Source organism: Mastigoproctus giganteus, chromosome 11 (genome assembly GCF_048544385.1).
Source record: "Mastigoproctus giganteus isolate SK-2022 chromosome 11, ASM4854438v1, whole genome shotgun sequence".
Classification (NCBI taxonomy): Eukaryota; Metazoa; Arthropoda; class Arachnida; order Uropygi; family Thelyphonidae; genus Mastigoproctus; species Mastigoproctus giganteus.
This window is the reverse complement of record NC_143585.1, coordinates 83176715-83202391: the sequence shown is the minus strand read 5'-3', so window position 1 is coordinate 83202391 and position 25677 is coordinate 83176715. Positions and strand designations below refer to the sequence as shown.

At 39.7% G+C, this 25677-nt stretch overlaps 1 protein-coding gene across 2 annotated transcripts in view; it reads right to left on the bottom strand.

The window, feature by feature from the left end:
* LOC150078196 (uncharacterized) overlaps positions 1 to 25677 on the bottom strand; it is an 881600-nt gene that overhangs the window by 349268 nt on the left and 506655 nt on the right. The gene's annotated exons all lie outside the window — the stretch shown is intronic.

The window sequence follows — 25677 nt, the reverse complement described above, 5'->3', positions numbered from 1 at the left end:
TTAATCCTTCTCTCTGGGCTCGTACTTTTTTCCAACTGCCTCGTCTGAAATACGTTGCACCTGCTCAATTCATATTTCGTGACAGCTGCAGAAATCATACAAACTTGAACAAGTGGCTGGTAAGTTGATGTTCCCCTCCCTCTCACTAAAGAGAAAGGCACACAGAAATGATACAACGCTACCAGCACAGAGACACAGTCATTAATCAAACATGCAGAAAAAATAGAAAAAGAGCGACATCTGATGAAAATCTCTTGGATACAACACATCACAACGCAGGGTTGGAAATATAATACTGTACGAATTTATTTTATTTAGTTACTAATTATTATTATCATTAAGCCGGAGCATGCATGAAGTATGCATTTACTACAAATCACATCAGAAATTAAGGAAAAAAGAAGTTTTGTATTTTGCTTACTGTATATCTTTGCTGCCTTTCCCTGGTTGGTCACTACTTTTCTGTACACATTAATCAGGCCAAATAATGCTTTGCATAACGTACGTAAACAATGAAAAAAGAAAAAAAAAGTTTGTTTATACTCCGGCAGGAACCATTTTGACAAGAATACGATCATTGACCATATTCAGCAATCATGTGAGCTCGAACCACAGTCAACCGTCGCCACCTTAAGATCTTACGGTGGCGAGAAGTCAACTGACGCGTGACGTGATTAGTATTCATTCGTGCAATAGCCACTCGGCTACGTCATGTAACTGCTCGCTAGCATTTAAGTAGCAAAAACAAAGACCGGGGAAGTAATTATTAGAAAAGTAACGATAACTTCATCAGTGCATTATGGGATGCCACGTGAGTATCACAGTTGGTAAGATTTCCGTCCTCCCGCCTCACCGGGTGGAAAAGACCTCAGTTCGAGTCCCGTCGATGACGGGAGAAATTTTTATGGGCTTTTTTCACAACGTGGCGGGGGTAATCGGTCTCAGGCGAGGGTAGCATGGTTTTTTTTTTTTCTCCCGGATGATGGGTTTTTCATCCATCAAACAGAAAATCGACCTCAGTACACACCCAATTTACAGATAATATACATGGAGCAATATGGCCTTAGTCGCCGATGCACCTAAAACCCTACTACTAACAACATTATGGGATGGGAGACAGATACACACTAGCCAAAAAAATACGAACCTTTGTATTAAGACAGTCACAGACAGAAGAAATGCAAATAGATGCAAAGAAAACTGAGACGTGTGCAGAGGCGAATTTACCGTGAAGCTAATGAAGCTTAAGCTTCAGAGCCCCTCACTTGTACGGGCCCCTTCAAAGGACCTGGGAGGGGCCTTAGCAATGTATGCACATGGTCAAATGTTTTTGAAAAATTTGCAAAAGTAAGATATTTTAACTACAATCGGTTAAGACCGCTGTTTCTTTCCACTCCGACTTTCCCTCGTGTCGGGTGGCGATGGAGTGGCCGCGGGCATTTTTGGGATCCGGGTAAGGGCAGTTGAGTTGGGGATACATTTAGTTTGGGTTTAGTGGGATATATGTATTTATGTGGTCGAAGTCACTTCCGTGTATAGTTATTGCTAGCCGTTCCGGTGTAGGAATGGCTTACAGGAATACGTACTCCTGTCGCCACTGTGCCGGCTCACCCGGCGTCGTGACACGAAGGTGCAGGGCCAGAGGTCATATCGCGATATGAATGCGTCCTACGGCGCCGGAACCGGAAGTATGTGGGTAGTGGAGGAGAAAACGTTTCAAATGTACGGAACCAGAAGCTAGTGTGGAAAATTCTTCCAATCATCAAATGCGTAAAATTGGAAGCGGATAATTCGGTTCTCATCGACACCTAGTCAAAATGAAAGTTCTCTCCTGTCGGGAATATACTCGATAATGCAGCGTATACAATTATAAATGCACCATACATCACCTCCCCTGCCCCTTTTTGATGGGAATCGCGCGAAATAGAATTTATCAGAATTCCTGTTTGTAGGGCAGAAACCTGTAGCAATACTACAAACTGCGAGCATGCATGTCGAAACGGCACGCAAAATTGCCACCGACTCAACGAAAACAGCCTGAAGAAACAAGTGTTTCAGTGACAGAACTCCGACATATTCATTAATAAGTCAACGTATGTAGCATAGAGTAATTTGATTACACAATACTTTAATTCAAAACAACTTAGCAATTTTAAAATGCAATTTAATTGCCTTAATTTCAGATAAATTTTGTATATTTTTCAGAATTATTGTTCATTCCAAAATTCAAGCTCATATATGAAATAAACTTGATAGATGTTTTCCCAATTTGACAACAGTCCTAAAAGCTTACATGACATTACCAATAACGAGGTTGTGAAGCTGAAAGAAACTTTTCTAAACCGTCAAATAATAAAAAGTAAGTTTCGATCAACCATGCTAGAGGAAAGACTGAATTATCTTTCTATTCTCTTTACAGAAAATGATATTACAAAATGTCATATGAAGACGCGATCAAAGAGTATGCAGCCAAAAAAAGTAGGAAAAAAAAAAAAAAGTATTATAGAGGTGTGTCAGGCAGTTAATAAAAATGTTATTTTTCTGGTATTTGTCAGCTTTTTTAAATTTGTAATTCGTTGTGATTTCTTTTCTCATTCTAAATAAATATTCACTTTCGTACCTAATTTTGTATTCGCAATTTTGTATTCTTCTTTTTAAAGAGGGTCCCAAAAATTGTATAAGCTTCAGGTGCCACAAAATCTGCATCCACCCCCTGGACGTGGGGGTGAAGACATGTTGCCTCGTTGAGAATAAGGACAACATAGGCTGTTCGACTGCAATAATATGAAGCCAGAATGGGGGATATGTGTGGTCTATCAGACATCGAAAAAGGTCTTATTGTGGGTGCATGTATAGCACGATCCAGAAAACTAAAGAAATACCTGGTTTCTCAAAAGGATTTCTCAAAGGTTTTTAATGACTGGAAAGCAAGTGGTTCTTCCACATCTCACAAGCGTACATGTGGCAGAAAAAACAATACTGCAAGAGCAAAGCCATCGTACTCTAAGGAGAACTGTACGGAAAAATAAGACATTCAGTGTGCAACAAATTATATCTGAATTCAACCAAGACCACAACTGCCCTATTCGAACCCATACCACGGGCAGAGAATTGAAGAAATTGGGTACTGGCAGTCGCCTGCCTATTCTGGAGCCACTTGTTTCAGAGAAAAACTGAAAAAATCTACTTGCAGTGGTGCCGAGAACGTCGTGATTGGACAGTGGAACAATGGAAGAACGTCATGTGATGAGACGAATCACAACACTGTTTTGTACTGATGGTATGTAGAGAGTGTGGTGAGAACTTAACGAAGCGACGGACCCTCCAATAAAATTTGAATATAATATATGTGTAATATAATTAATAATAATCACAAAGTTTTGAACTAATATGTTCAACTAATTTGTTGGGTTTTTGCGTGGGCCCTTCAGAAGTCGGGGCCCAGGGCGCGCGCCCGGTGTGCCCGCCGTTAAATCCGCCTCTGTCTGGAGGTGGTATCATGGCATTGGGAGTGTTTTGTTAGCACGAATTGGTTCTGTTGATACAGGTAGAAGGTCGAATGTCATCCAGGGAATACCTGAATTTTGAATCAAAGCTACTGCACTCTGCATTGTTACACTTTTATCCCGAAGGCGATGACCACGTTATGGATGACAATGCACTAGGCGCATCGTGCCAGAATTGTTCAAAGAACATGACACGGATTTTCACCAGTTTCCCTGGCCCCCACATTCACCTGATCTCAATCCTACCGGGAATATGTGGGATATTCTAGATAGAGCTATTAGGCAACGAAGTCTTCTTCCTTCAACTCTGTCTCTGCTACGCGATATTTTGCTGGAAAATGGTTACAATTAGACCAAAACACCTTATAGAATCCATGCCGCATCGCCTACTTGCTGTTATTTGAAACAAAGGCGGCCCGATTCGATAGTGAATAAAAGTTTGTAATTTTTTGGCCAGTACGTGCAATTGCAAATTATACAAGACCATACAACTGGAACTACGCACAAAACTGAAATACAGTTATTATTTCTAATAAGTGTATACGAAAATGTCACTGACTTACCAATAAGTAGGTTTATTATAGTTCAATTATGAAACAAAATATTTCTGCTATTATTCTATAGCAGCGTTTCAGAAACTATGTTCCATTGAACCTTGGGGTTCTAAAAAGCTACAGAGAATTATGCAGTAATAACAATCAAATTTTTGCTCGTCATTACTCCGATTCAAATATATGTTTGATGTTATCGCACACGAACATAAAAGCGGCATAATGTATCCGCCCATTACCAATTAGTAACCGTTGGGCAAGTTTATGTAAAAGCACTGCTGATTACTCCTAGATGCCTTCTTTCTAATGTTTCGTTAATACTGTATATCTACTGTCAAGAGCGAAAGGAACCAGTCTGATTTTTTTTGGGAGGGGAAGACAATTCGTTCTCTTTACAGATAATAGTGAAGCATAAGAGACAAGAACAAGCATTTGGAATTGTCATATAAAGGATAATTGTCCCAGTTTTACCCCTGGATTTTCCCTTGTCTTTCGTTCAAGCATGGCCAATTTTTGTTATTAATAACTATTTTTCGATAGATCATTTTTTAAATATATTTTTGTTACGATCTAGCCAACTGGCAACTCCTCAAGGATCATGCACCGTATGTCTCGGATGATGGTATGTCATCTTTAAAAACAAAATGCATCTTCATAAGAATATATTGCTTTAATAATAATATAGGCCTCAACAGAAAACACATACAAGGAACTCTAGAAAGCTTCATTGTGAACACCTGTAGAACAGTTCAGTTCATCGACCAATTACAGTAACCAGGCATAATCACCCTACGCACCTAGTGCCAGTACCCGTCGCGGCAGAGGGAAAAAAAAAAAAAACCATAAGGAAAAGAAAGAGATGATAATAACTTGTATTAAAACCTCAAATGGCAAAATAAACTTAGATTCGGTCCTATTTAACAATGAATACATTATTTATCGAGTTGTATTTTTCTAAGGTAAATTTACGCGTATATAACAAAATTTTACGTGTTAGTAATTTATAGTATCCTTCAAAATTCAATTAAACTTAAGGTGGAAATTAGTTAATTTTTACAATATGAAAATTAACATTTTAATTTTTCATACAGTAGAACAGAAATTAGGCCCTGTTAATTACTGGGGTCCTATAAAAATTTTATTTATAAGAAAGCGAAAAAAGTATGAAAATCCCTGATCTATCACGATATTACACATTGAATTGAAACGGAACTAAAACTATATAATATTATCTCATAATTTTTTTTCTTAAGATGCAAAATGTTTCTGAAGTGTTTTTCCAAGCAGTGACCACTAATATAAATCTTATAGAAAACTGAATTGGACACATCTGCTAACAGCACTAAAAAAAAAAAAAAAAAAAGGTAATTAATAAAGAAACAAAATCCAGTATTAAATATTTTTAAAACTGCTGAACTTACTTGAATATAAAAACAATCTGAGACACATAAGCGTATCCTTATTTTTAAAATACCTACACAATATCCAGGTTCAGACACAACCGAACACCTGAAATCACCATATAGTTCATACACATAGTCCGCGAAAGCATCACAAACCGGTACGGTGACTAGGATCGGAGATATAGGACGATGAAACCGACACGATCCTTCCGATATCAGTTTCAGCTTGCGAATATCTTCAATATCCATAGAATACGGGATGCCGTTTCGAGCGCTGACCGGGCGCTATAGGCCATCCGACAGGTCGACATCTGTCCGTGTAATTATGCAACGGGTTCGAGATCTAGTAGACTCGCGCACTAAGATTGTCGATCGTCGCTAGCCACGCTATACATTTTGCTTGACATACACTCGTCTGTTGCTAAGATCAAGGTAGATTAAATCGCAGACGTAAGGTCGGGTCTTATACTTCTTCCTGCTCGCGCACTACGAAAGTAAGCTGTTCTCTCGAAGTAGCCTTCAAAAAACGCATGAGGTGCTCGTGCTTTCAGTGGGCGTTTGGGTTTTCGCGGTGACCCCGATGTTTTCTTTTGGCTCCGAAGAATGTAAATCTTTATCCTGTTAATGACTGTCCCCATTCCCCAATTCATGTTGGCAGTTTAATATTATGCTGGAGCAACTGGAATCAACAGCGGCGATTATGGGTATATTTACAAGGATAAACTTAAGGATGGCCTAAACAGAATAGGAAAACTTCTAAAATTTTAATGAATTTATTATTATTATTATTATTGTTATTATTATTATTATTACTAGCCATATAGTGCAAGAAAGCCTGAGGCTTATGCTACACCAGCTAAAAAAAAAAAAATTCCAAGTTACCCTGAGAAAGAAACAAAGAAAGAGAGTCAGAAGTAGAAGGGGAATTACCAAGAAAGAGAACAATGATGATATCCAGCTCAGGACCCTGGGTGTGCCAAGCCCATACTCACCAGATGTGAGCCCCTGGAGTTTTGTTGTTTGTATCAGACAAACAGAAAAATGAAGACACAGCATTGCAAATATAACAAACAAATGCTATCCAACGAATATAAAAATTGGCAAAAAGCTATTTTTATACACAAACATGCTAAAATTAGAATTATACTTCAATATGCAGTACAATTTACGCTTAAGAATATGATGCACGCATGTCTTATTCTGTTAAAGTTTTCATATCGAACAGAGGTTATTCCCTAATTCTCCCAGGCACTTCGATGAGGGAGGTACAGATTCAACGGTGAGGACATGTTTTAATGGCGAACTGACTAACCGTTAAAAACGACAGGAAAAGGTGTGTGTGAACTCAGTTAGAGTGAGATATAAAATCAAAAATATTGGGAAGAACCTATTTGTTCAGAAAAGCAAATGATACACATAAGTACAACGGCCAAACTGTGCTACGGAATAGGTTACTCACTTCTGCATGGAGGAAGGGTAATTGATTAGTCATCTTACTCAGTGATGACAATTTTGTATCTAGTGGCCGAAATGGGCCTGAAGGCTCTTCCAATTGATAAATTTAAGCTTTTAAATTAAGTTCAAAGCATACTCCAACGAAAATTTTCTAAATGTGATCCTTGCCGATTACAAGTTCTGAGTATGTTCGTAATTAACAGTGACATCCAAATACATGTATTGGAAGTAATATTTGCATTTTGGATGATGTACAAAAATACATCATCCAAAATGCAAATATTGGATGATGTTGTATTTTTGTACATCATCCGAAATGCAAATATTGGATGATGTACAAAAATACAATTCGAAACTGTATGTTTACTATTCCAGCAACCTAAAGCTGCTTATATTTAGCTCAATAAAATCTCTTCATTACTAACTGCCACCATTAACTGCTACAGTGATCTTGGAACCGGTTGAAAACTACTGTATTTATTAACCAAATGGTTTTTCCCCCTAAACAGCAGATTGCTAATAGGGCTTACATTCTATTACAAATGGTAAGATTACAATAAAATTGTCGGTACATAACATTTGAAATTCACACTCACAGTATTATTCTAGTGACATCCAAATACATGTATTGGAAGTAATATTTGCATTTTGGATGATGTACAAAAATACATCATCCAAAATGCAAATATTGGATGATGTTGTATTTTTGTACATCATCCGAAATGCAAATATTGGATGATGTACAAAAATACAATTCGAAACTGTATGTTTACTATTCCAGCAACCTAAAGCTGCTTATATTTAGCTCAATAAAATCTCTTCATTACTAACTGCCACCATTAACTGCTACAGTGATCTTGGAACCGGTTGAAAACTACTGTATTTATTAACCAAATGGTTTTTCCCCCTAAACAGCAGATTGCTAATAGGGCTTACATTCTATTACAAATGGTAAGATTACAATAAAATTGTCGGTACATAACATTTGAAATTCACACTCACAGTATTATTCTAGTGACAGAGAAATATTTATACACTCACTTTTTTAAACAGGAAGTACGTACATTTTTAATATGGTCTATAAAATTTAACTTGTTATCAAGGGTTAATCCTAGAAATCTGATGTTATTAGTGACTGGGATGGAGACATTAAAAATTTGAAGTTCAGGATCCGGATGAAGTCTGCGTTGTCTACAAACATGGATGGTAACTGTTTTCTGCTTCGAGAGTCGATAGCCATTGAGGCTGGCACACTGTTGTATTTTATTAAGTGATATCTGGAGCTGCCGTCCAATAGACCTCATGTTTTGGGAATGGCAGGAGATGGAAAGATCATCTGCATAAAGGTAGGTCTCAACTGTATTTGGAAGCTGTTTGGTGATGGAATCTATTCTAAGAGCAAATAGAGTGACACTCAGTACTGATCCCTGTGGAACACCTTCTTCCTGTATGAACGTTGTGGAGAGGGCATGTTAGTACTGAACTTGAAACAATCTAGTACGTAGGAAGTTCTGAACAAATATAGGAAGGTTGCCCCGCAGACCAAGAGACTAAAGATCACTAAGTATGCCATGCCACCAGGCGGTGTCAAAAGCCTTCTCTTTATCTATCGAAACCATTACTAGATGTTCATGTTTAACGAAGGCATTGCAAATGGCAAATTCAGCCTTGATCATGAGATCCAAGCATGACCTGTTTTGTCGAAAGCTATGTTGACTATGGCTCACTAGATGTTCTGACTCAATGATCCAGACGAGTCTACTATGTACAATTTTTACAAGGATTTTGCTGAGGCTGTTTGAGAGAGAGCTATGGGGGTTGGATGGATTTTTTCCAGGCTTCAGGAATGCCAAAACAATAGAATAATGCCAATAAGCTGAATAAACAATTTCTAAAAAAATACTGTTGTAAAAGACCAGGAGGAGGAGCAAAGCTTTGTCATCAAGATGTTGCAGCATGACATAATAGATTTCATCTGGTTCAGCAGCAGCGTTGTGGGCTGTTCTAATGGCATGCAAAAGTTCAGAATATTGAAGAGATTTGTTATATGGTAGAATGAGAGCAGTTTGGAAATGAATAGAATGCTGTTCTCTAGTGTTTTTAATTCGTTGGAATGATGTACAATAGGCTGATGCTGCTGAGATTTCAGCAAAATTATTGCCCAAAGCATTAGCAATATCTAAGGAACTGGATAGGTCTTTCCGTTTCCAGGAGAGGATTGGAGAAGGTATGGTAGGAAACTTACCAGATAACGGGTCTAATTTTTTTTCATATAATTTTGGAATCAGTGTTTCTGTTAAAGGTCGATGCAAAACGGGTACAGGATTCTTTCTTGGCTTATCTTTGTATAAAACGTGCTTTTGCCCTTATCTTCTTATAATTAATGAGGTTGGTTGTGGTTGGACATTGCCGAAATAAATTCCAGGCTTTAATTTTTGTTTTCTTTGCTTTTGTGCATTCCTCATTCCACCAGTAATTATAATGCTTGCGACCAGGGAGATTTGATAATGATATTGTGCCCTTGGCCACTTTTAGGAATGTGACGTGGTATAATCCGTTACATTATCAATAATCTGGAGCTGGATTTTTTCCTTATTAAGAGAGATGGATGATCGAAATTTTGCCCAGTTTGCACGAACAAATTTCCATTTTCTGCGGAGTTTGTTTGAAGGAGCCTTTGATATTAAAAAATTGCATATGATTGGAAAGTGGTTACTGCCCATAGAATCATTTAAAACGTACCACTCTATGGTCGGAACCAGTATTGGAGAACAAATTGAGAGATCTATTGCTGAGGTGTGTCCAGTTGGGAGTTGTATGTGAGTGTGGAGTGTGTGCACAAGTATTGAGTACAGTTAGGTTATGTCACTCTAGAAAGCTTTCAACGAGTCGACCACGTGTGTCTAGTTTAGGATCGCCCCATAAGGGGTGATGCCCGTTAAAATCCTCTAATATACAGAGAGGTGGAGGTATCTGTATGAAGAGATCTTCAAGATCTTTTAAACAGTAAGTATGGTTTGGTGGTAGGTATATTGAGACAAGTGTTATTGAAATATGGAGAGTTATATGAACAGCAACAGCTTCTATTTCAGTTTGAAGTGGAATATGTTTAGTTGGGATCTTTGAATTTATCAGGATTGCTACACCACCATGGGCAGCATTTGCTGTATTACGATCTCTTCGATAAAGGCAATAGTTCTTTATCGAAGGAGAAATTTGCGAGGTTAGGTAAATTTCCTGAAGACAAAGGGCAACTAGAAATATCGGTTAATTAGATCATGGATATCATCTGTGTTGCAACGAAAGCCTCTGCAGTTCCATTGTAAAATACAAGGCATTATTTGTGTTTAATTGATGGAGCAGTATCTGCCTGCTTTTTGAAGGTTAATGGCTTATAACGTTCCAATTTAGGTTTATCTTTTTTGGAGAAAACTGGCCGACCTATGTCCATTTCTTCTTCTGCATGGATTTCTAGAAGGGATCTTCCTATATGGATGTTTTTCACTACATTTGCGTTTGAACTATGAGATATGGTATCTATTACTGGAGTTGGAGATGCCGCTGATATTGTCAGAGGGGTATTATTTGCCTGGTCAGAGAACTTGGATTGTTGCTTAGAAAGAACATTTCTAGCCCAATCAGAAATTGATTTGTTAGTGGGAACTGTTACATCAGTTTGAGTGGAGACTGTTTGATACTTTCTTTCAGCATTCGTATAGGTCACATTTTTGGTTATAATAGGTGCAACTACTTTTCTCGCTTCTTGGTAACTGACTTTGTTCTAAACCTTGTATTTTATTATTTTTTCTTGGTTTTCCACTTTTCACATGCCTTAGAATATGATATGCAGGATGGTCACCTTTGCAATTTGGGCAGGTCATTTTTGTAACTGTACATTCGCTTTGTATGTGAACTGAGGATCCACATTCGGGGCAGACAGGAACTCCTCTGCATACAGTTTGTGAGTGGCCATACTTTTGGCATTTATAACATCTTAAAGGGTTTGGAATGTAGGGGTGGATTCGGCAAAGTAAATAACCTACTTTTACAGAGGAGGGTAAGTTGGTTGTATTGAAGGTGAGAATAATATTTCTGGTAGGTGTAAGTTGATTATCTCTTTTAACCATTATTCGCCTTGCTTCAATTACGTGTTGTCCCTGCAGCTCTTCAATTATTTCTTCCTCGGTGACATTTAATAGATCCCAACTGGAAATCACACCCTTAGATGAATTTAGGGTTGCATGAGGAGATATTTTTACTGGAATGCCAGCAAAGCTTGTGACTTGTAACAGCTTCTCAGAATGTCTGTGGCTTGTGGTTTCTACTAGTATGCCTCCTGATTGCAGTCTCTCCACCGTCTTGGGTGATCCTGCAATACCCTCTAGATGTTTTTGAATGACAAAGGAAGACAATTTGCTCATAGGCTAACTAGTAAGTGAGTGGATGATTAAGAACGATGGCAGATTGCTCAATCCGATCAGGCTTTTGTCTCTTTGGATTATCGTTCTCAATATCCTGATGGTCTGTGTTTGCACGTTTGCTCCTTTTAGCCCTTGGCAAGAGGGCTTATCTGTTAAGGTTTCCGGCTCCGCCACGGGGAGACAGGGGCAGTGCCGCTAGGAGGCCAAGCGGATAAAGTGTTAGTTGCTTAGTGATCTAGAAATATGGATAAAGAAAGAAAGTTGGGTTTCCTCTCTGTGTTCTAACTTGTGGGTTTTCAAGTATAGAACGGTTTTGAAAATAAGACTTTAGAGAAAGGTAAGAACTTAAAAATAACTTTAATCGCCTTTGAAGAGCACTCTATAAATCGCAGAAATATCGCTTGGCCTCGAAATATGCTTGGCACCCAGTGCCGGTAGCACAGTTGGTAGAATCGCTGTCCTTCCCATACCGGGTGGAATAGGCCAGGGTTCGAGTCCCGTCGATGACGAGAGGAATTTTTATAGGCCTTATTCACGACGTGGCTGAGTTAGTCGGTCTCAGGCGAGGGTAGCATGGTTTCCCCCACACCTGGAAACTCGGGTTTTGTCGTACAACAAACAGAAAATCGACCACAGAGCATACGAATTAACAAGTATACAAGGAGCAATATGGTCTTAGTCGCTACTGCTCCTAAAAACCAATAACAACAACTGGAATCTTGATTCATCAGACCACAGGAGACTCTTTGCCAGTCGTCCAATGTCCAAGAAAGGCGCTCCTGTGCCCACTGCATGCAGAGATGTTGATGAAGGTCGGTCAACATGGGCAGGTGAACAGGTTACCTACTCCGTTGGCCTATCCGCAAGAGCTTCGGTTGAATGGCATTATCGGTCACGTCTTTTGTGCGCTTTGAGCGTAGTCTGCCATTAATTGAGGGATCGTGAGCTGTCTGTTGTTGGACAGCACGTGCCAACTGCCGTTACCCTCGACTATCAACCAGCGGTTGTCGCCCATTCCGGTACATAAGTAAGCGTGCATTGGGTGACCGTGGTTCTAGCGCCCCCGTGACTACCAAATACAGTATGTTGCTCTTGTCTTTTCTCTATCTTGTGAGTGTTGTGGTCGTCCCGGAGTATAAACAGAAAATTTATTTATTTATTAAATTTGGCAATTTTTCCCCCCAAGTTCAACCAGCCTATTTTCCGCCCTGCCTCTGTATACAGTTAACTACCTTCAGAAAAATATTCAAAAAGTGCCAGATTTTTGCTGCTGTATTCGAAACTATAAAAAAATACATGTATAATAAATGTTCTAGGTGTCTTTCAAAAAAAAAAAAAATAATAAATAAATAATAATAATAACAAAATAAAGCTTAGATTTATTAACTTGTATTATCAATAGCACGTAGTATAATTTAAAGAATTTAATTCCGCGTAATATGCCGTATTTTTTAAAAGCACGACATATCTCTAGTAAATGCTGAAGTCTTATTTAATACAGAATTACAATATTATAACGAGACCTGTCATATGATGAGAGTCAAGTAAATGATGCCCAAGTATTTATCTGATTTAACAAATAACCCGCCATTAAGATACTGAAGATAAGCATTTCAGGGTTGGCAGAGTACCGATGCTGTCAGCCAGACATGAGATGGATTATGTAGCAACAAAATGGAGCTATCTGGCCAGTAAAAGGATTTATTCCAACTTAGCAAACTGCAAGTAAGAATCGGCAGATGCCTAAGGATCAAATGATATAAAGATAAATTAAGGGTTAGCTCTACGTCCGTCTTTTATATTTACTACTACTTTTGTTGCTTGGAAAGTTAATATTACAATATCTTTTTTATTTTGTATTTTTCTACTATAGTATCTAATTCTAAACAAATTCGTTTGAATTTTGTGATCCTCGAACTACTGTATCATGGGAAAAAAAAAAAAAAAAAAAAAAACAATCAAGACTATTCATAATCTATTCAAACGAGTCCGTGGCAACGTTATTGTTAGTTGAAAAGAACGCACCCTAAGATATACGCTATAGCTGAAATATGGAGGTCAATGGGCCCTAAGTGTGTGTTACGTCCTATTTCCCTATGATACTAATAAATCACGCCACCCTTTCGCACCTTATAATAAGTCTTAAGGCGCAAATAGCATGTAAAGTGCGCACAAAACGATCTATGTAGTTGCAGACAGACCTGTTTAGCAGGTGACGTCAGTCAACACAGAAATATAGCTGGATATCGGTACCGCCTTACAGTAGCACTTGGTTTCGTTGGATACAAAAATAAATAAATATTCTGTTTATACTCTGGGATGATCACAAAAGTGTCAAAACGGTTCACAAACAAGATAGAGAGAATGCAATGAAACCATCGTATTTAGAAGTCAAGTGTAAGTGAACCACTGCCAAATCAAACGCCATTGATACTGTACTCTAGCGCTTGATCATTCGGCTACGCCGTCCCCTTCCTGCATACAACTATCGCACAATTAGATTATAAAAATCATTTAAATGATGCTCTTAACGTACTTCAGTTTTCTCCTAAATTATAAGCAGTTATATAAAATACTGTATAGACAAAGAATGATATGCTTGCTAAACGCAGGAATTGCAACTGTATGCACTATACTCAGTTGAATACAATGTGGTGTAAATATGGGATGATCCTTTTTAACCGTAATCTTTTAGCTAATGACTTGAGGACAAATATGAGTCGAATGTCTGATGCAAATAGATTTTCAATGTGATTATTTATGCACCACGTCCGAACAATATCTATGCAGTTAGAATGAATATGGAGGGTTATGGAAAAAAGATATATACACTGGTGTTCAAAGAAAGTGCATCACCTGGAAATTTCGCATTTCTCACCCTTTTTCGTGAAGTTATGTTACATTAATGACTACCATCACAAACAGAAATATAAAAAAAAAGATGTTTATTAATAGTTAAGGCAAAGCTAAGTAATATTTGACAGGTGCTCTCAAAATATTCCAAAATGAGCATTCGCAACCTTTCTACAACAGTTTTGGTAAACACTACAATTATGGCTGAAATATTATCAGAAGCCTTCAGTTTATCATTTTAAATGGAAAACAAAATGAAAAGTTCACCAGGTGCAAACTAATATTTAATCGAACCGCCTCTGGCCCTGATGATAGCAACACACCGTCGAGGCATTGATAAGATCAATTTCTGATGATAAACTGATAGTTCGTGGTTCCAAACACGAATTATAGCTTCCTGAAGTTCACGAAGGGTCTTGGTTTATTTCTGGCAACTGCAGATTCCACACGATGCCAACAGTTCTCTATAGGATTCAGGTCCGGGCTGTTTCATGGCCAGCTAACAGTTGTAATGGACTGTTCTTCCGACCATTTTTTCACCTGTACCAAATGTAAACTCATTACTGTCGAACCTCTAATGCAGAAATACTGTACCCACACATGAACGTGAAGAATTGGACCTGACTTCTGGCCTTGGAGCTTCACCGGACTAACGTAAAGATGCAGACTGCATCTTATGAGGCCAAACAGCCATTTCGTGCCCCTGGCTGGACACTCTGCCTAGCCTGCTTTTTACTCCTCTTACTCTGGCAGGGGGGGAGGTCTTGGCCTGCTGTCTCCTCCCCCTCCGACCACCCCTCTTTCTCCTCTGGTGGGGCATGGGCATGCCCCACTGTTTCAACAGGGGTTATCTTCCCTGTCGACCCCTTACTTACAATTTCCAGGCCCCAGTCTTCTGCCTCCCCACCCATCTCTTTCCCCTTACACAGCGCCTGCTTCACACGGCCAAATTTAAAACACCAAAATTCATGCCCGACCTATTAGGAAGTTTTATCACTTACAGCGTATATTCCTTAGCCCCTCTAAACAGCGTACAATATACAATCCCAACTGCGCCCAAAAGGAAAGAAGATTTTATTTTATTATATAGTATATATTTTGTAAGGTTCTACCCACTGAAATCTCAGGAAAGTAGATGGCAGGACCTGTAGAGCAAACTTTAGGGGAACACCTGACTGGCCTCCCCGTGGTGGAGTACGTACTCGTCGGGTCCCATCAGGGGCCCGGCGGCTAACAAGCCAGATGAACAATGGACACAACATATTACACAACACATGACCCACACACTTTTTAAACCTCTGGCCTTGACAGTGTATGGTCCTCGATACAAAGAAACTGCAGCATAAGCCGCAGGCTTCCATGCACCATATGGCTAAAAATAATAACATACGCGGAGATGGAGTAAATCCCTGGCGCCATTAGACCCGAAAATATTCTGTAATCTGTACCTAAACATCGTTGCTGACCAGGTACACCATTTCATGGCAACGGTCTTCCCCTCTAGCGGTGCCGTATTTCAGCAGGATAATGTGCCATGCCACACAGCAAGCATTGTTGGAGACTTGTTCGCGCAAGAGGATACTTCCAGGTATTACCCTGGCCTCCAAATTTCCCTTACATCAATCCCATCGAGCACCTGTGGTTTGTGTTCGAACAGCAACACAGATCTGCGGCGTCTCAACTACAGACCTTACAGGAGTTAAAGGATCTGCTGGTTACGTGTTGGTACCAGATACCACAAGACACATTTAGAATTCTTGTAGCGTCCATGCCTCGCCGGGTACGAGATGTTTTGGCTGCACGTGGAGGGCCAACATCATATTAGCTAGGTGGTCATAATGTTTTGGTTCATCGGTGTATATGCGAACTCGCTTAAAAAGTCATAAGTTCCTCCTGTCCGGTGTTGATTCTAATTCACGCCTGTCCAAAAGTTGTGTAAGGCTAGAGATCATTGCCAGTGTGGTAGCCGCGAGGCCCATCGTTAAGGAGTAAAGCCAGTTGAAAAATTCCCCTTAATTTCTGAATACGAATCTGTTAAACATGTGTTACAGATAGCTAAGCAGAAAATGAGTAATATTAATTAATCTTATAATTTCTATACAACACACAGAATCAGTACAATCACCAAAATCACATTCCTTCATCCGGGTTTAACTGCTTAGAGAATGTAAAATATTGTGTCACAAAAATTCAACAAGAGATGTGGGTTGACCAAGACAACGATGGCGAGATCAAGACCACCTCCAAGAGCTACAACGGAGCAGGTCTTAAAAGACCTAAGCCGGACAAAGTTCATGATGATGATGATGAAATTCAACTAGGTACACATATCAGACTGCATTTGTTTGAGAAGATTTTTTGCATAGAAAAATAAATCTAAATTTTCGTTCTTGAACCGAAAGGCTATTTAGTATTAAATTTTCTGGAGGTACGACAGAGTACTTTACCTCAAACATTTATTCTAAGAAATGATAATGACTATTTTAAGGTCAGCTACTGAGCAGTCTAACAAAACACAAACCTTTCGAAATGGTGAGAACGCACACTCAATAAACTGACAACATTATAAGAATTCACTTCTTGAAGTCATCGGGAAGAAAGTTCTCAGGAAAAACAGCTTTCTGTTTAAAACTTCAGCTATGCGAAATGTTCCCCTGAAACATTTCTTAGCTCTGGCATTTGGAATGCCAGATTTCCAAACGAAAGGATCGAACTTTTTTAAAGCTTTTGATGATCTTATTGCAGAAATCCATTAAGGATACGTAATTCTATGTGCAGCCAAAAAACATAGTTTCGCTGAAGATATCCATATCCACAATATTGGTGGATATAGATTTCTCAAACTCAAGTGCGATTTTTTTTTTTTTTTTTTTTTTTTATGTGAACCCCAAACACGAGAGGTATTAGAACCTATAGTACTTAGTACCGTGCTTGGGTTGGAGGCTGAGAAGACGAAAGAAGATATTTGTTGACATTGTACTTGCACTTCTGTAGATTGTAACTTTCAGGAAATACGTATGAAGGAAGGTTGTTCCAGAAAACGGCAGTTGAATGAATAAATGAGGAAGATGAAAAGTTGGTTCTGTGGGTTTGAAGTTGGACAGTAAATGAATGTTGGCTGGCGGCGGTACGTGTTCGGACTGTTTTGAAAGAGAGAGCGGGAATTATAGAAACCAATTCAGAAGAACAGTGCCCATGGAAGTATCCGTAGAAGAGGCATGCAGCAGAAACAGTACGTCTATGAGAAAGCGAGTGGAGAGACTCTGTTAGAGATGAATCATTAATTAACCTAACTGCCCTCTTCTGAATGGAATCAAGAAGCCTGAGAGAGGTTTTGGCGGCACCACCCCAGATGTGGGAACAATATTCCATGGCAGGGCGGATTTGCGATTTATACAGAGTGAGCAGCTGTTTGGAAGAAAAGTAACGCTGAGAGCGAAAGAGAAAACCAAGTTTTTTAGATGCAGAGGAAGCAATATTTGTAATGTGCTTGTGCCAAAAGAGATATATCATTTTGCCTAGAAATCGGAGTGTCACTAAAGATAAGCATAGGAGCAGAAGAATCCTTTTTGCGAGATAAAAGACAAGACTGAGTTTTAGAAGCATTGAAATCAACTAAGTTGTCTTTGCCATACTGGAGAATTACCTGAAGGTCGGCATTTAAGGAATTGGTAGCAGATTTTCGAGAAGTTGAAGCTGATTGAGCAGGATAAGGTTTCTCAAAATGGAAAGTGGAATGCAATGTGCTATCATCGGCAAAACTATGGATTGGAGTTCCAGTCAATAGAAGAAGGTCATTAATATACAAGAGGAAAAGAGTGGGGGAAAGAACTGAACCTTGGGGGACACCGGCATTAGTGGAGAAGTTAGAAGACAGAGAGCCATCTACCATCACCCTCAGTGAGCGATTAGAGAGAAAACTGGATAACCAATTACAAAAAACAGTTGGCGAACCATAAGATGGAAGCTTGTTTAGAAGACCTTTATGCCAAACACGATCGAAAGCCTTTGAGATGTCAAGAGCAACTACTTGTGTTTAACCGAACCTTTCCGTTGAATTAGTCCATAAATGGGTAACATAAGCCACAATATCACCAGTGAATCGGCACTGACGGAATCCATACTGGCGATCGTTGATCAGATGGAAGGTTTCTAGGTAGTTTAAGAGTTGGCGGTTAATTGATTTCTCCATTACTTTAGAAAGAGTAGAAGTAATTGCAATGGTACAATAATTGGATGGGAGGGATTTGTCACCCTTTTTAGGAACTGGCTGGATATGAGCAAATTTCCAAGCAAAAGGAAAAACACCTTTGGAATAAGAAAGTGAAAAAAGGCCGCAAAGAATAGGAGTAAGTTCAGGAGCACAGGTTTTGAGAACAAGTAGAGAAATACCATCAGGACCTGGAGCTTTCTTAGCATCAAGATTCATCAAAATCCTTCTATCCTTTTGACGGAAGACCAGAGGAGGCACTGAATGGGGCGTGTTGGGAATGGTGGGAGGTGTTTTTACCAAGATCATTAATACATTAGCTGGAAGAAAAATAGGATGCTAGCAGGTCAGCTTTATCCTTGGCTGAAGTGACAACAGAACCACCTGGTTTGGACAGAGGTGGGAGCAGAGATGGGCAAAAGTTGTGGCCAATAGCTTTGGCAAGAGACCAGAATGCTCGGCTACCATTAGGGCAAGAAGCAAGTTTTCTACTCTTAGCCTGTTCAAACTCTAGTTTGGACTGATTAATAACTGCTTTACAATTGTTGTGAGCTTTGGTGTAAGCAGAAAATGAAACTGAAGAATTAGAAACGAGCCAATTGCGATATGCAACATTCTTCTCTTGAACAGCCCTAGCACATTTATTGGAAAACCAAGGTTTAGATAAAGGACGAGATTTTAAAGTGGAGTGTGGGATAAAGGATTCCATTCCTGCAAGAATAATTTCACTGACACGATCTGAGCAAACGTTGACATCAGAAGTTTTGAAACAGTAATCCGACCAAGGAAAAGAAGAAAAGAAGTCTCGCAGGTCATCCCATTTTGCATTCTTGTAATGCCAAACAACACGAGGTTGGGAAAAGCCATGAGATAAAGGTTCCATGAGATAAATCGGAGAAGAGACAATCGCCAAGTTGTGATCTGAAGTGCCTAAAGGACCTCTCACTTCGAACGTCTACTTAGAAGGGTTGTTTGTGAGAAAAAGATCAAGCGTATTGGCTGTATGATTAGGATTGTCAGGTATTCTTGTAGGTAAATGAACAATCAGTGCTAGGTCATTAGTATTTGCAAAAGCCTCAGCATCTCGATTTGCTGGGTCGGTGTGACTAGAAAACGGAAGCCAACTGGAGTTGTGAACATTAAAATCACCAAGGAAAATTACCTCACTGTTATGAAAGTTGGACTGGAGAAAGTCAAGTTGCAAAGAGAGGAAGTCAAAGAGCTCCAAGTGATTAGTGGAGTTGGGAGAACGGTAGAGGCAACAGATGAATTTGACACAATGAGGTAGAGAGATTTTAAGCCAGAGAAGAGATTCCAAATTGCCAAGTCTCTGACAGAGAATATCAGAACGGACATATGCACAAGTACCACCTTTGAGGCGAAAGGAATCATACAGCGAATAATTTGGGAATCTGAGATGAGCAGTAGTTGAATCAACCGATAACTGAGATTCTGTGAGAAAAAGTACATGGGGTTTGGCAGACTGCAAGTGGAAATGGACATCGTTGAGATTAGAATTGAGACCACGTATATTTGTGAAATGAATTAGGAAGTGCTTGGGAGGTTTAGATCTTTTCGCAGATAAGCTTGCTCTATTATTTTGACAATTCAATAGTAAGAAAAAGTGGGTGGGACATGCTGTATGAAGTAATGAAATGTTTGGATATGGCGTACACGTGGTAAGAATATACCCAGATACTTGACATAACGTGGCCTCGACAATGCTCCCCGCATACACACTACTCGGACTCCCTCCAGTCACTATCTGGCAGAGTAGAGGTAGCAAGATTATACACTAGCTGATCCGGAAGCCTCCTAGAGAGTTAGCAATAGGTTCGGTGCGGTGTACTAACTAGCGGCCGGCTTGCGAACACCGTTTTAGAGCTGTACCCTCGAAATGTAAGGAATATTGGATCTCGCCACGATGTTCATCGTAATAACCTCAAAAGTCATCAATCATACTGCATAATGGAAGAGATAGGGAAGGGTTGGCCGGAACTTAGCTCTAGAGACTAAACATGGGTTCCACCACTTCAAGCCTCCAATAAGCAAAGTGGTGGTATTTCACCGGTTGATGAGAATCATCTACCACCTAGTACTGCCTGGTAACATAGAGGGGCGGTGTTCCTCCATGTGGTGTGGGCGCCACACCTCGACACCTGCTTACGTTGGTTCACACCTGAGTGGTCACCCACCATGTACTTGTGCATGGAGGTTATACCCAAGATTACTACAGTCCCACCATCGTGAAGGTGCAAGCAGAGGATTTGGCTGTCACAGACCGTCCAGACTTCGCCGAAATTGGGCCCACTTGACTTGATTGTCACCCGAATATCAGTTCCATCAGCGTTTTAGACTCCCAGGTACCAAGTACAGCTTGTCTGGCATATCTGAGAGAATGTCTGTGACAACCTCAAGGACCAATTGTTTGAGCAATCTTGCCTGCCCTGCACAAACAGCTTCAACTTCTCTAATATCCACTACCAATTCCTTAAATGCTGATCTCCAGGTAATTCTCCAGTGGGGCAAAGATAACTTAGTTGATTTCAATCCTTCTAAAAACTCAGTCCTGTCTTATATCTTGCAAAAAGGATTCTTCTGCTCCTATACTTATCTTCAATAACACTCTGATTTCTAGGCAAGATCATATATCAGGGGATTACCCTGACTTCTAATTTGTCTTTACAAACATCGCTTCCTCTGCACCTAAAAAAATGGGTTTTCTCTTTCGCTCTCGGCATTACTTTTCTTCGAAACAGCTGTTCACTGTGTACAAATATCAAATACGTCCTACCATGGCATACTGTACACACTGTATCTGGGACGGTGACCCCAAAACCTCTCTCAGGCTTCTAGATTACATTCAAAAGAGGGCAGTTAGGTAATTAATGACTCCTCTCTAGCAAAATCCCTCCACTACCTGTCTCATAAACATTTGTTCTGCTGAATGTCTTTTCTATAGATACTTCCATGAGCACTGTTCTTCTGAATTGGCTTCTATAATTCTCGCTCTCTCTCCTCCTGAGCAATTCGAACACGTGTCGCAACCAGTCAACATCCTTTTACTGTCCAACTCCAAACTCACAAAACGAACTTTTCTTCTTCCTCATTTATTCATTACACTTCCATTTTTTGGAACAACTTTCCTTCATACGTATTTTCTGAAAATTATAATCTACAGAAATTCAAGTCTAATGTCAACATGTACCTTCTTTCATCTTCTCAACCTTCAGCCCATGCACGGTACTTAGTACTATGGGTTCTAATACCTCTCGTGTTTGGGATTTTCACAAAAAAAAAAAAAAAAAGAATCCCCAATAATTCGTCTCAAATGCTTTTCTGTTTTCTTATTTATCTCTTTAAAAAATCTAATTAAAAATTAAGAAACAAGTTATACGAATGGAGGTTGAAAAGTTTCTAAACTCTTATAGAAAGAATAATAGAAGTTGTAAAAACCCATTTATTTTTCAGCGTAGCCCCCCCCCTACCTAATTCACCACACTTTCTGGCACGATCCATTAGCTTTCGTAATCCTCTCAAATAAAATTCAAAAGATTTTGACCAAACCAGTTGTCGTCTGCATCCATTACAGCATTGTCTCTGTAAAATTTCTGTGTTTTTTTTTTTTTTTTTCTAAGTCATTTTCGAGATTTGTAAACAGAAAATAGTTCGATAGAGCCAAATCCGTGAGTACGGTGGATGCTGTAATAACTCGAACCCACAGTCACAAACCCTATGTGCGCCAGTGCATTGTCTTGCAAGATGACTCCTTTGGCGAATTTCCCGGGCGCGTCTTAAGATTCAATTCCTCGTGAACAAGTCTCAGTAGGTTAGAATAATAGTCGGCATTGATAGTGGCACCTCGTTCCAGGAATCAACCATGATCACTGCTTCTGCATCCCAGAAAACGAATGCCATGACTTTCCAGCCAACTTCTGCATTCGAAACCATTTAGGATGGGGAGAAGGGGGACGCTTCCAATGTTTCGATTATTTTGTTTCAGGGTCGAAGTGGTGCACCCATGTTTCATCCACAGTGATAAACCACCCCCAAAATTGAGCTTCATTAGCTTCGAAATGCTGCAAAATCTTATATGACAACACCTCACTCTTTGCCGCTTCTAATCTGCATTCAATGCTTTAGGGACACACCTCGAAGAAACCTTCGTTCTTAAAACATTCACCGCAATATCGTGAGCTCACTTACGGGTTATGCTGAATGTTGTCTCAATGTGCTTCGGTGTTATTCTGCGATCCTGCACGATCAGGTTATGTATGGCATTTGCAACTGTCGATATGGTAACAGGCCTCCCACCTGCGGGGTGCATCTTCAACACTGTCTCAGTCACGCTTAAATCTGCAACTCAGTTTATGGATATCAATTATTGTCCCTCACCCTTCTTTGAACGTCCTCTGGAACCATTGAGCAAGACTGTTTCATGTGAAGGACAAGATTCTCCTAATGTTTGCTTCATGCCTTCATGAATTTATTTCGGCGATATTCCTTTAAATGAACGCATTCAATAAGTGCACAGTGCTTGATTCTCAAACAGGCGCCACCACCCTTCACCTTCTACACTTTAACGCTCTCTGTAAAGGGGAAGAATATAGTCACAAACCTGAAATTTTCTGTTAACACCTACGAAGAGTGGCAATATTGTCTTTCACGAAAACATTTGCGATCTGTGTTGGACCAAAAAACTTTTCAACCCCTCCCCTCCCCTTCGTACATCAGATAATGACAATAGTGTATGAAACTTTATTAAATGTCCGTCTAAATGTACTCTTATTCCACTATTTGTGGTTTAAGATAACTTTCCTAATCTCACAGAAAAAGCGAACCCGATGTTCGAATCATTATACACGGTGTTTCAAAACTACGAACAAATGCAAAGTACAGTATATTAGCTTTTTAGCCGAAAAAAAAAACAAAACAAAACAGTTCTTATATATAAACGGTAGCCGCTGGAAGAGGTGAAAGTGATTCTTGCACTGCTTCTATTGGAATGAGCAGCAGCCTGAAAAACAGGGTACATTGGATTTCAGAGACTGCTGGGAGTCATTGGGAACAAGTAAATACATGGGCTGTATTAGGGTAGCTAAGAATAGAAACAGGTGCATGTATACTTCTGTGTACATCAATGCTAGGACTTGGGGTAAATAAATTTGATGAATTTGAGGTGTTGGTCAAAACAATAAAGGCAGATATTGTTGGGATATCAGAGACATGGTGTCACACAGATATAAGGAATGTAGAAATGGAATTTGGGGAATTTGTGTACAGAAAGGATAGACAGCATACGAAGGGAGGAGGGGTTATGCTATTAGTTAAGAAATACAAAATATCCAAGGAAGTACAGCCAGTCGACATGGCTGGACAGTGCCGTGTTGAGTCAGTTTGATGTGACATAGGCACTGGGAAAGCAAAATTGAGAGTAGAAGTGTGTTATAGGCCTAATGACTCTGATGAGTATAATAAGCAACTGTACAGGGAAATAGAGTGGGCCAGTAAATCAGTCTCTTATAATGGGAGATTTTAATTTCCTAGATATTGATTGGAATTTGTGGTTGGTCACTCAGACACTAGCAAGGCTTTTGTGGATTTATTGGATGATTGTTTTCTACAGCAGCATGTTCGAGAGGCAACTAGAGGGAGTAATACTCTTGATCTGATCTTCAGTAGTGATTCTTCATGCATTAAGAACCCCTGCAAATAAAGGAAACACTAGGTGGCAGTGATCACAGTGTGCTGAAGTGGGATTTACTCAAAGAGGTAACTATCATCAGGGGTAAAGGGAAGGGTTTTTGCTTTTGTAAAGGCGACTAAGGTGGTCTGAATCAGTATTTAAATTCTATACGGTGGGACCAAATGATGGTACCAACAGCAAATTCAAAATGGGAAGCATTCATAGAATTAATCTCGGAAGTTATTAGGCTTTTCATACTAGGTTTAGGCCTAAACGGATGTCAGATGAACTGATGAGACATGTGGCAGAGAAGAAAAATGCATGGGACACATAATTTAACAGATGACACAGAAGCCTATGATCTGGTCTGTAATCAATTCACAAAGCAGGTTATGCAGGCAAAGGCAGATTGGAAGCAATCTTTGGCAAAGGATGCAAAGAAAAATAGCAAAGTGTTCTTTACTACTGTAAACTCTACAAGAAGGGGATTAAATAAAAATGGTCCACTTGATATCGGTGGTTCAACTGTGGATGATCCTGCTCAGGTAGCTAACAAACTAAATGATTATTATGCATCTACATTCACACATGAGGAGTTATTCAGGGATGGAATTCCAGAGGTGAATTGAACTATGGAGTGAGCTAGATGATTTTGTAATAACTGGGATCAAAGTGGAGGAGAAATTGTTTGAAGATAAACATAAGAAAGGCACCTGGGGTGGATGGGATCTATCCAGTTATATTAAATGAGGCAGCAAAGGAAGTAAGCAAACCCTTAGCCATAATTATGAGAGCTTCTTTGGACTCGGGGGGGGGGTACCCATGGACTGGGGATGTGCAAATGTGATCCCAATTCACAAAGGAGGACAAAGGGCGACACAAGTAATTACAGACCTGTTAGTTTAACTTCTGTTCCAGAGAAATTAATGGAGACACTGGTTAAAGAAGCACTGCGGGATCATCTAGACAAGACTTCAGGTATAGCTCGTGCACAGCAGGGGTTTTTAAGGGGAAGTCTTGTCTGACCAATTTGACTGAATACTATGATGTTGTCACAAAGGAACTGGATGTAAAGAATAATTTTGATATCATATATTCGGATCTTAGAAAGGCTCACCGAGCCTCTCCATCCCAATTCCACTCTCACCTCCACGGGGTGGCCCCTGGGACCTGAGCAACCTAGAGGAAGGTTGGGTTTCAACCACAGCGGGAATCTAGGTAAGGTGCACACGAGAGAAGGAAGGACATGTAGGGCTTTCAATTCAACATGCTATGAAGACAGGACCTACATATCTGGTTACCAGTAGGTAGGCCGGTAATCCAAGTTTTGGTGGCAAAGGAACCTAAACAGGTCAAGAAGGATAGCTTCGGTTAGAAGAAGCTACTACCAACAGGGAAAACAACGGGAAACTACCCTGAAAAGTAAACATATCGCAAGAAATCCAATGATGGGTGAGCAAAAAAAGACTGAACGAACTGGAAAAGACAAAGGTGGAGACAGGTCATCAGAGAAAGTGACCAGTCACAAGACTGAATTACTGGATGAATGAACTTAGCAGCTAGATGTGCAGCATTAATCATTTACAGCATCA